Here is a 10,470-nt window from a genome sequence, read left to right as displayed (position 1 = left end):
GTGTCCTGCATTCACCTGTCCTCATTTTGACTCTTTTGGGGTTTTTTTGTTTGTTTGTTTGTTTGTTTTGTTGTAATTTCTGTTTCTATTCAGCATCTCTTAGTATATAACAGACATCCTAGGACTGTACTAGTTACTACTTTTTTTAAATTGAGAAATTGTTTGATTATATGTTTCAGCTTTTCAATTAGTTGTTTGTTCTATAAAATGTCAGAAATTCGTCATAAAGAGCCACAAAGTTTGCATTCAAAGATTGGAGACACAAGTCAGTAACAGGACTTTCATCCTGGAGACAGAGGTTCTTGAACAGTGTGCATGGGGCCATTGTTCTTAAGTTTAGTTTCACGTGTTATTTGGTTAGGTTAATACACCAAAGCCACGTGGTCAGGTTTAGGAAAATGTCATGCTTTGGTTGACACAGTCACACAATAATATTAGGAGCTTGATTAAGTTTACGAACCAGAATTATTTGGTTAGGTTTGGGAAATTACCACAGTTTAGGGTAAAATATGATGCTTTCGCTACATGTTTGAAGCTTCTTCATTTTCTGGATTGCCAGGGTCCTGAAAAGTACTGAAAAGAAGCGACAGTAAAGTAAAAATAAGTGGCAGAGATACAATGATTAGAAACGTACTTGTTATAAAAGGGTCATTCCAGGATTGGAGGACATTTTACATCCCACTCATCAAATTTCAGATAATCCATGTTGAAAATACTAAAACATACAGTTGCTGTGTAAATGTACTTGTCCTGAGACCAAATCTAAAAAACAAAACAAAACAAAACAAAACAAAAAAACTAGGAGAAAAGAACGTTTGAAAATGTTTTTTTAAAATACCAAGTATGTCTGGAGTTTCCCTTTAAAATGCAATTTTTATCTTGTCCCACCTCCCTGATGATCAAATTGAATCTCAAATAAAACAGTTAAAATTAAATTTAAATCTCCTTTTTGAGATATTATTTTTGTCATTAATGTCTCTGGTATTTGTGGGAACATTTTTTTATAATCAGCATACTATTTTAAATAACAATTATTGCATGGAATGTGTGTCCGACAACATGTTAAAATAACCTTTTTAGCTGGTAGAAGAAGAAAACAGTGAATCACATGATACACTGGAAATAACATCATCAAACAGTTTTCCAAAAGAATGGGTAGATCAAAGCTATGTCCTCGCTTCTATTTCTCATATTTTCATAACATTGTCACCCATGTTATGCATATTATCAGGATAAGACAAATTCTTTTTACTTTTTACTTTGCTTTTTTAGATCGGTAAGTTTGTCCTCCTAATCAGCAGTAACAGCTAGCTAAATATCTAGCTTCTACTCCGGAGAAAAAGCTAACATTAGCATGGATTAGCATCCCTGTGACTGTGATTAGATTAGAGTTAGCAAACAACAAATAAAACGTGGAATAAAAATGGTGCATCCAATCCTGCCGATGTTAGACAACAACAACTGTACAAAACATGTAAACATAGGGTTGGATCACCAAACCAGTAAAGTCAGCTTCAAGGCCTCTGACTCACCACATGCCTCAAAATCCTGACCTCTGTTGCATGTCACTTTGATTTTGAGAATTTGATTATTGATTTTAGGGAATTTGAATCTCTAAAATGTGGTGAGATGTCGACCTGATATCAACATTTACTTTACTAGCAAATTTATATGCTCATTTGGCTGATATTTTGTGTGTGTAAATACATGTATCAATGTGACTAAATTTGACGTGCTTATAAACTGTTACTGTTTACATACTGCCTTTGTTCCAATTATTTCTTTTATTATTCTACTCATCACATTTTTAAACTGCAGCTGAGGTGAATTCAATCTGTTTTTCAGATTTTTCTGCTGAAAAATTCTTCATTCACTATAGACCCAGTTATAGGGTAATTCAGTGTATTTCTCTCTCATGCATCTATATTTGTCTGTTTAGAAGGTCAGTGTGTTTGTGTTTCCTTGTGACCTTTTACCTGCAGACTCATACTCAGTATGACAGGTGACTGCACATATGTGAAACGTTTAAGAGCTCAGATTTACTCCAAGCTCAGATAACTCATTTACTGTTTACTACCTCACCTCATTTTAATAGATTACATAATACACACTTCCAGTCAAAAGTTTGGACACACCTTCTCATTTAATGGTTTTTCTTTATTTACACGATTGTTTACTTTGTAGATTGTCCCTGAAGGCATCAAAACTATGAATGAGCACATTTGGAATTATGTAGTAAACAAAAGTGTGAAGTAAGTCAAAACATGTTTTATATTTTAGATTCTTCAAAATAGCCACCCTTTGCTTTGATTATTGCTTTGCACACTTTTGGCATTTTCTCAGTGAGCTTCATGAGGGAGTCACCTGAAATGGTTTTCACTTCACTTTTTTGTCATTTAAGTTTTTATTAACTTTTCTTTTTCAGTGAACAAAAACAAGAACAAAAACATGTACAAATAATAATAAGGAAAAAACAAACAAAAAACAAAACAAAAACAAACAGAAAAAAACAATAACAATGTGGCACAATCAAGATATTCTAATGATGGCAGAGTATTGTTTTCTAATAAATGACATAAAATACATCCATGTTTTGTTGGTTTTATCCTGGACATTATGAACTTCACAAATGAATGTCTCGTAAGCAGTCATCTCAGTCATCAGTTTCACCCATTCCTCAATTTTGGGTCTATGACGACTCTTTCAAATCCACAGGAGTAGTCTGGCAGCCACCACCAACGCAGCAACCACCAAGCCGGACATTTCTTTCGTACACTCGGGGGGCATGAGAGATGTATTTCCCAGCAAGCACAACTGAGGCACAATTGGGGTAGACAAGCCTATCCATTTTTCCAAGTTTTTGATAGCTTCAGTCCAAAATGGGAAAACTAAAGGACATTCCCAGAAACAATGGAGATACGTACCAGTGTCTGTTCCACATTTCCAGCAAGTATCAGTTTGTAACAAGCCCATTTTAAACAACCTTGAAGGTGTAAAATAATATCTATGTACAGTTTTATAGTGGATAAATTTGCTTCTCGCATCTCTAGTTGTCCATCCTTTTTCTGAGATAATATTCTTCCAAGCCTCTTCATTTATCTCAGATTGTAGATCCCTTTGCCATTTCAATCTTAGACCATCACATACAGATACAGGACCTTGATAAGACAAAAGTTTCTTGTAAAACACTGATGCTGACTGAAGATGACTTGGTATATCCATCCAATCCTGCAATGTATTATCCCTCTGTATCTGATTTAGACTAAAAACTGAACCCACACTACTCCTAATCTGTAAATATTTCCAGAAATCCCCTTTATCAGTCAAGTTGAACATTTCTTTTAACACACTGAATGTCATGAAGTTATCATCTTGATATAAATGTTCTGTTTTTTGCACGCCTTGTTCTTCACTTCACTTTGAGTGTGATTGTTTGCCTGTATACTGTATGTAGCCCTGTCAATATATGATAGACTGGTGACCTGTCCAGGGTGTCCTTGCCTTCACCCTAAGTCAGCTGGGATAGACTCCAGCCCTAATGAGGATTAAGCGAGCAGTATAGATAATGGATGGATGGATGTTTCAGGCCAAGAGCAGGGGTGGTTGACCTGAAGATACAGGTTAGTTTCTGCGTTCTGTGACTAATAGCTGTAATTCACTGTACAGGAAGGCAAAGCTCTCGATTTACCAGTCAATCTATGTTCCAAACATCAGCTATGGAATACACCTCGGTAGCGACTGACAGAAAAAGACTAAGATTGCAAGCAGCAGAAATGAGTTTCAAATATGAGTGAGAAGCGAGATCGTCCAAGTGAGTTGCTGATTCTTTTGCTTTCTGTGACTATTTTCAATGTCTGTTTTGTATCTGTACAGTAGCATAGCATACTCCAGCTTCAGACTATCTCATGCAGGCAGGTGATGCTTGGCCTTAAGCAGGACAAATACTTTGACACCACTAATGTGTTGTTCATTCATTGATCCAAGTTTACGATTGTTGATTTTATGCTTTTTGCCGTGTGCTGGAGTTTCCTAAAAGGCAGCGCTTGTTTGTTCCTTTGTTCTCTTTCTTATTAACTGCAACACCAGGGGTCCGTTTCACGAAGCAGGTTTAGTGAAAACTCTGAGTTTGTTAACCCTGAAATGAGGGAAACTCAGAGTTTTCCGTTTCACAAAGTGAGGTAACTCAAACCCGAGACAGAGGGGTAACTCTACCCTGTTTCACAAAGAGGGGTAACTTAAACTCTCGGTCAGTTACCATAGTAACAGACTCTCTGACTCTAACCTGGTCGGGACCAGGTTTTTCTCAGTAAACCTCGAGTTTCTCTCAGTCTCCGCCCTCTTTCAGTCACACACGCCATTTCATTTCCTCATTCATTCAGTCAACTGGCGAGTTTTGGCAAAGTCTAGTTCTGCCGTGTGTCAAAATGACGTCCGTTTATTAACGATCCAGTAGATGAAGGAGCAGCATTACTGCGCACAGAATTAAATATTCGTCGGGAGATTGTTTTCAGACCGCGCATAGATGTTTTGGCGTTTCCGGACAGTTATCTTTTTGAACGGTACCGTTTCACATCACAATCCATAACCTACATCCACAACCTAATCCGTCCTTACATTCACAACTTTACCAACCGCAGTCATGCTCTAACGTCCCAGCAGATATTGTGTGTTGCGCTGCGGTTCTTTGCAAATGGGAGTTTTTTATACAACGTCGGAGATGCAGAGCACCTCAGTAAGGCCACTGTATGCAGGACGGTCAGAAAAGTGTGTCTGGCCCTGAAACGACTTTTACCATCTTTGTGGTTTTCCCTGGACATGAACCTGTCAGAGCCATCAAGGAGGAGTTCCACAGGATTGCAGGTGAATGATGTTGAGATCTGTTAAATTAATTTTAAATCATATCCAGTTAATGACATTGTGCTGCAACCTCAGACTGTGATTAGTAAATTTAATTTCTTTTAGGATTTCCCAGTGTGATTAGCTGCATTGATGGCACACACATCCCCATCAAAGCTCCCTCACATAATGAAGCTGATTATGTGAATAGGAAGTCCATTCACAGTATAAATGTGCAGGTAGGTTAGAGGTAGATTGACTACGGTTTCAAAATGTTAAAGACTGCATCATAGTTCAACATCAGTCATTCTCTGCACTGTCAAGATCATATGTGATGCTGCACACATCATTTCCAATGTGGAGGCCAAGTGGCCTGGGTCTGTTCATGACTCGAGGATTTTTCGAGAGTCTAACCTGAGCAACAGACTGCAGCGTGGTAAACAGCCTAAAGATTTTCACAATATATTTCACTTGTCTCCCTCCTTTAATATACTCTAATGTATCCACTATACATTACAGGAGAGTTTGATGGCCTTCTGCTGGGTGACAGGGGTTACCATGCCAACCCAGGCTGATGACCTCATACCCTGACCCTGAACCAGACCCCCAACAGAACTTCAACCGGGCTCACTGCAAGACGAGAGCCCGGGTGGAGATGACCATAGGCCTGCTGAAAGCCTGTTTCCAGTGTCTACATCACCTCAGGGTGACCCCTGAGAGGGCCTGTGATATTATTGTGGCATGTGTTGTTCTTCATAATATTACCACTATTAGAGGAGAGCAACACCCTGCCGTACAATTTGAAGACCCAGATGATGACCTCATCCACCTGCCAGCTATCCAGGACAGCAGAGCAGTCAGAGACACCATATGCAATAATCACTGCAGAGTTTAAGTCACCATCATCACCACCACAGCAGTGAAATAAACACATGACATACATTTCATTTGGTCTTCTTTATTTCCTACAAATAAAAGAGCTAGTTTAGTTCATGTTCCAGTAGTTAACATAATTCACCTGTGACCTGCATCCACCTCTAACCTTGTGCTCCAGTATTTCAATTTCCAGATCTGCCTTCTTAATCTGGTGGTCCAAGTACTGCATTTCTTTATCTGTTTTTTGTATTTTTCTCAGCAAGTGGATTTTGTATATTTGTTTAACTGGTAACTGGGAATACATAGAGGACATTAAATTATACAGTTGCACATGAATTCCATGGACTGAACCTCTGGTGTTTACTGAACATCCATCTCACTGTGTCAATCTATGCAGTGGAAGTTGAGGAAGCATCCTGCTGCTGTCCAGCCATGCTCTGTTAAAAAGGATGAGAATGTGCAATACTTCAGTGTAGGCTAAATGTCACACTCTATATTCCACCAGAATGTTAAGAAATGTGAATGGGAAGAGAACTATCACTAACATACCTCTGTATGCCTTTCTGGATCCCCCTCTATGAAGGCAGCAGACACAGTTTCATCCTCTTCATCCTAGATGAGTGATATGTTTCAGTAGACTTAAACTACCATTTGGCTAAATCTTTGGAGTATTATCTACTTACAGTTACAAGGTCAGTTGTGGTGTGAAGGGGCTCCACCAGGCAGATAGTACCATCAGAATCTGTTGGGCCAAAAGAAAAAAAGACCCAAAAGAGAAATGAATATTTGTATGAATATGCTTGAAAACATTCCATATATACATATACATGGGCTACACACACAGAGACATTACATTTTATAAAAGCACTTGTGTCTTGGGGGTTGGTCTCAGAGGATGAGCTCCCTCCAGGGATTCCCTCAGCCACTGGCCTTCCCAAATTCTGGCTTAGGACCAGCTCCTCTGCCTCCGTTACAGGTGGTGGTGCTGGGCCACCTCCATTTTTACAGGCATCTCCTTTCTTTCTGTTGGCTGAGTAGAAGTCTGTGTTAGTTTAAATAGGCTTAATTGTTTAACAGAACATGATATGGATACAGACATTTAGGCTATGTGCGGGGTAAAACCACTACACAGACAAATAGCCACCTAATATTTAGGCTACTTTACAATGTAAAACATGATCAAAATGAGGAAGCTCCATGAGATTATGCCGACTTCTTACCTGTTTGAACAATGTTTTTATATTTCATCTTCAGCTGCTGCCACGTGCGCTTCACCCCCGCGGGATTGCACCTAAATGAGTGAACTTAATAGTCTACTATTCAAACAGTTTTCCCCTGTAATATTATTGTGATTTAAACTTACGCATTGACTCGGGCAGCAATGTTCTCCCACACCGTCTCCCTCTCTTTTGCAGCCGCAGCAGTGTTGCACTTCTTTCTAAAAATGTGTTCGTAGTCGCCATATGAACGAATTAAGATGTCCAGTTCAAGTGGTGTAAAAAACGTAGCTCTCCGCTTCCCTGTTGCCATGGTGACTCGTCGAATCGGGGTTCCATTGATGGTGTCTTTTTATAGTTGTGGTGCACGCGCTTAACTCCGGGTGAAACTACTCCGAGTTGATTTAACCAACTCGAATCAGCCGTTGTGAAACCGAAAACTCTGAGTTTTCTATCTCAGAGTAGATCAACTCAGAGTTCAGGGTTAAACTCAGAGTTTGTTGAACCTGCTTCGTGAAACGGACCCCAGGACTCCAGCACTTCACAGTTCCTATCACTCTGTGTGCAGCTAGTATCAAATCTTTACAGGTGGCTTTCCATTGCAGGAACTCAGGGCTGGCACAAGATGGCAAAAACTTTTACAGGAACAGTGCCTTAAATCAGGTTTTTCAGCCATACTGTTTCTATATAGCTGTGTAGAATTTGACAGCTTTGGCTGCAACTGCAACGTTAGCAACAAGTGGGCAAGAATAGTGACAGATAATCATAGTTGCTGCACTTAACCCCAGTCCTAAGACTATGTGGGAAACAGGGCAATAGAGGTTTGTTATTTTGGTGGTGTTCTAGCAAAAATAAATGATGCATGTTGCCCTCTCCAAGTTTAACAAATCAGCATTTGTCTTTACAAACTGGTGCAAGTAAAGTGACATACGGTGGTGGAAAAAAAGTTTTTGGATATCCCATGCATTTGTGAAATACTGCATTAAGAATCACTCCTAGGTTTTCAAGTGCAATTTCTTTTAGTAAAGTCATAGCCAAAACACTCAAGAAATCCTAAACAAGCCATTAAAAACTTAAAATTGATTGGCTCCATAAAAATAGATTAGAAATTTTTAATACTGGGTCGTTTTGGTACCAGCAATCCACTAATGAAGGCCGTGCTTTTTATTAAAAGACACAATTTTTGTTGCATGCTTTATGTCTATATAAAGCCAGCGCATCTGAAAGTTCTTCAGAGACAAAAATCGCTAAAACAAGGAATCTAACGCAAGAAACACATCTGAAGATACAGATTCTCAGCCAGGACTGTATAGCTGCTGCCAGATAGCCAGGAAGTGCAGATGCAGTCCTTCAGCAGTTGGATACACTCTGCAGAAATACAGATGAACCAACAGCTTGAAAGACAAACCAAGATCTGGGGGTTTCTTCAGCAAAAAATGACCGCATCCTGATCTGCATGTGCAGGAAATACTGCCAAATGACATCAACGGAGCTTCAGCAGCAGTGGTGAAACCAAACCGATTTCCAATGTTCCACCCACACAGTACATGGCCGACTTTTAGCCCGGCATCGTTGGGCCCAAGCACACAAGAACTGGACAGCCAGGAATTGGCAGAAGATTCTGTGGTCAGATGAGTCCAGTTTCCAGCTTTATCTTCCTCCTGCTAATGTGAGGGTACGCAGAAGGCCAGGTGAAGCCTTATCTCCAGTATGTACAGTACCTACTGTCAAGCATGGTGGAGGCAGTATCATGGTTTGGGGAAGCATGAGTGCTGCTTGTGTTGGTCATCTCACTGTCTGTGATGATACACTGAACTCTGCCAAGTACTGTGCCATTCTCAAAACCCACAAGTTCCCTTCTGCATGTGCTCTGTTCCATCGACATCAAATGGGATGTTTCAACAAGATAATGCCCCTTGCCACACATCCAGAGCCAGTAGAACTTGGCTGCAGGAGCACAGTATCCAGGTCTTAGAGTGTCCAGCTCAATCCCTGGACATGAGCCCCATTGAAAACCTGTGGTGGATTATCAAAAGGTCTGTTTCAAAGCATAAACCAAAGAATTTAGAAGAATTAAAAGCAGTAATTCAAGAAGAATGGGAAAAGATTACCCTTCAACAGTCTGAAAGGCTTGTGGGGAACATGCCAGCCAGGATTCGAGCTCTACTGTGTGCTAATGGCAGGACTACTATATATTATTTTGATGATGTGATGGTTTATTTATTTTTCATTCAGTTTTGAACACATTCTCTGTTATTTGTTGACTTTGATACTAACAATGTTGAGAACTGACATATTGAAACTGTCAGTAATTTTATTTTGTTAGCTTTTCTTGTAAACAATAAACCAAAAAAATTTAATTTGTATTTGTTTGTGTCTGTCTAATGCAGCCACACCTTTTGAAACACATAAAAGATTTTCCCACAAATATTTTACAATAAAATTTGAGATTGTGTAAAATTTTAAGGGTGTGTGAAAACTTTTTTCCACCACTGTAGTTGCCAACCATCACCAGCATTATTAGAGACCAAGAATAAACACATCAAATATCAGTGTCTCACTGGCTTTAAAACAGACACCATAACTATTCCTGGGTCTCATTTTAGGCCACCATTGCTATGAAGAAACCGCCAATTAACAGAAGTGTAAATTCCTGCAGAAAGCAGCTCTGCAGCCTCAGAATGTCTCTCTTCACCTAGGATGCTATTTTAAGGGGGAATCTGGTTCCTGGGCTTAGAGGGTGTCCATAGCTTACATTCCCACCCAGAGGCACTCAAGTGTTCAGGCTTTATTTTGGGAACACATGGTGATCCCGATTCCTTACTACAGCACTCTGACTCCGGTTTCACTGCAGCGTTTCCTGTCATTATGTCATTTTTTGTTGTCAGTGTTAAAGTTTGTGCTTTACAGGATTAAAATAATAACTTTAATACTCTTTAAAAATATTCCTGGTTTACTACAACTCAGGTCATGTCTTTGTTGTTTGTTTCATTCCTCAGATCAGGTATACTGCAAACAACAGTTTATGTAAATTATCTAAAGCAGTTAATTTAAGACAAGCTAAATCTAAGTACACCTGCTAGATTCTGAATAATCACTCATTAGGCATGAAACACAACAGAGCACAAGAAACATCCTGTAGCAGGTCAAAGCTGAGACAGAGGTATCATAGATCTGCACATTCTAGAGGAAGTAATGGTGTAGAGTCACATTTAAGCCATTTTAAGGCAGGAAGAAGCGATTTTGATGGAAAAACTTGGAAATAGGTACCTTTCATACACAGAGAGGAGTTTTTTGAGATTACATAAATGACCAGAGAGGGACTTTAATTAGCTGAAGTGAGCAAGTGTATTGTCCAGCACTGACACATTTAATTTGCGACATATATGGGTCTTTCCAGAATTAGCGGACATTTTACGTCCCACACATCAAATTTCAAATAATCCACGTACAAAACACTAAAACATACAGTTGTTGCATAAATGTATTTGTCCTGAGACCAAATCTAAAAAAAACTAGGAGAAAAGAATGTTTGAATTTT

At 39.3% G+C, this 10,470-nt stretch overlaps 1 pseudogene; it reads left to right on the top strand.

Moving 5' to 3' along the window:
* Positions 1-4,437: 4,437 nt before the first annotated feature.
* LOC118469822 (putative nuclease HARBI1) lies at positions 4,438-5,831 on the top strand (annotated as a pseudogene).
* Positions 5,832-10,470: the final 4,639 nt, after the last annotated feature.

The sequence above is a fragment of the Amphiprion ocellaris genome, chromosome 3 (assembly GCF_022539595.1).
Source record: "Amphiprion ocellaris isolate individual 3 ecotype Okinawa chromosome 3, ASM2253959v1, whole genome shotgun sequence".
Classification (NCBI taxonomy): domain Eukaryota; kingdom Metazoa; phylum Chordata; class Actinopteri; family Pomacentridae; genus Amphiprion; species Amphiprion ocellaris.
This window is presented reverse-complemented; position numbering and strand designations above follow the sequence as displayed.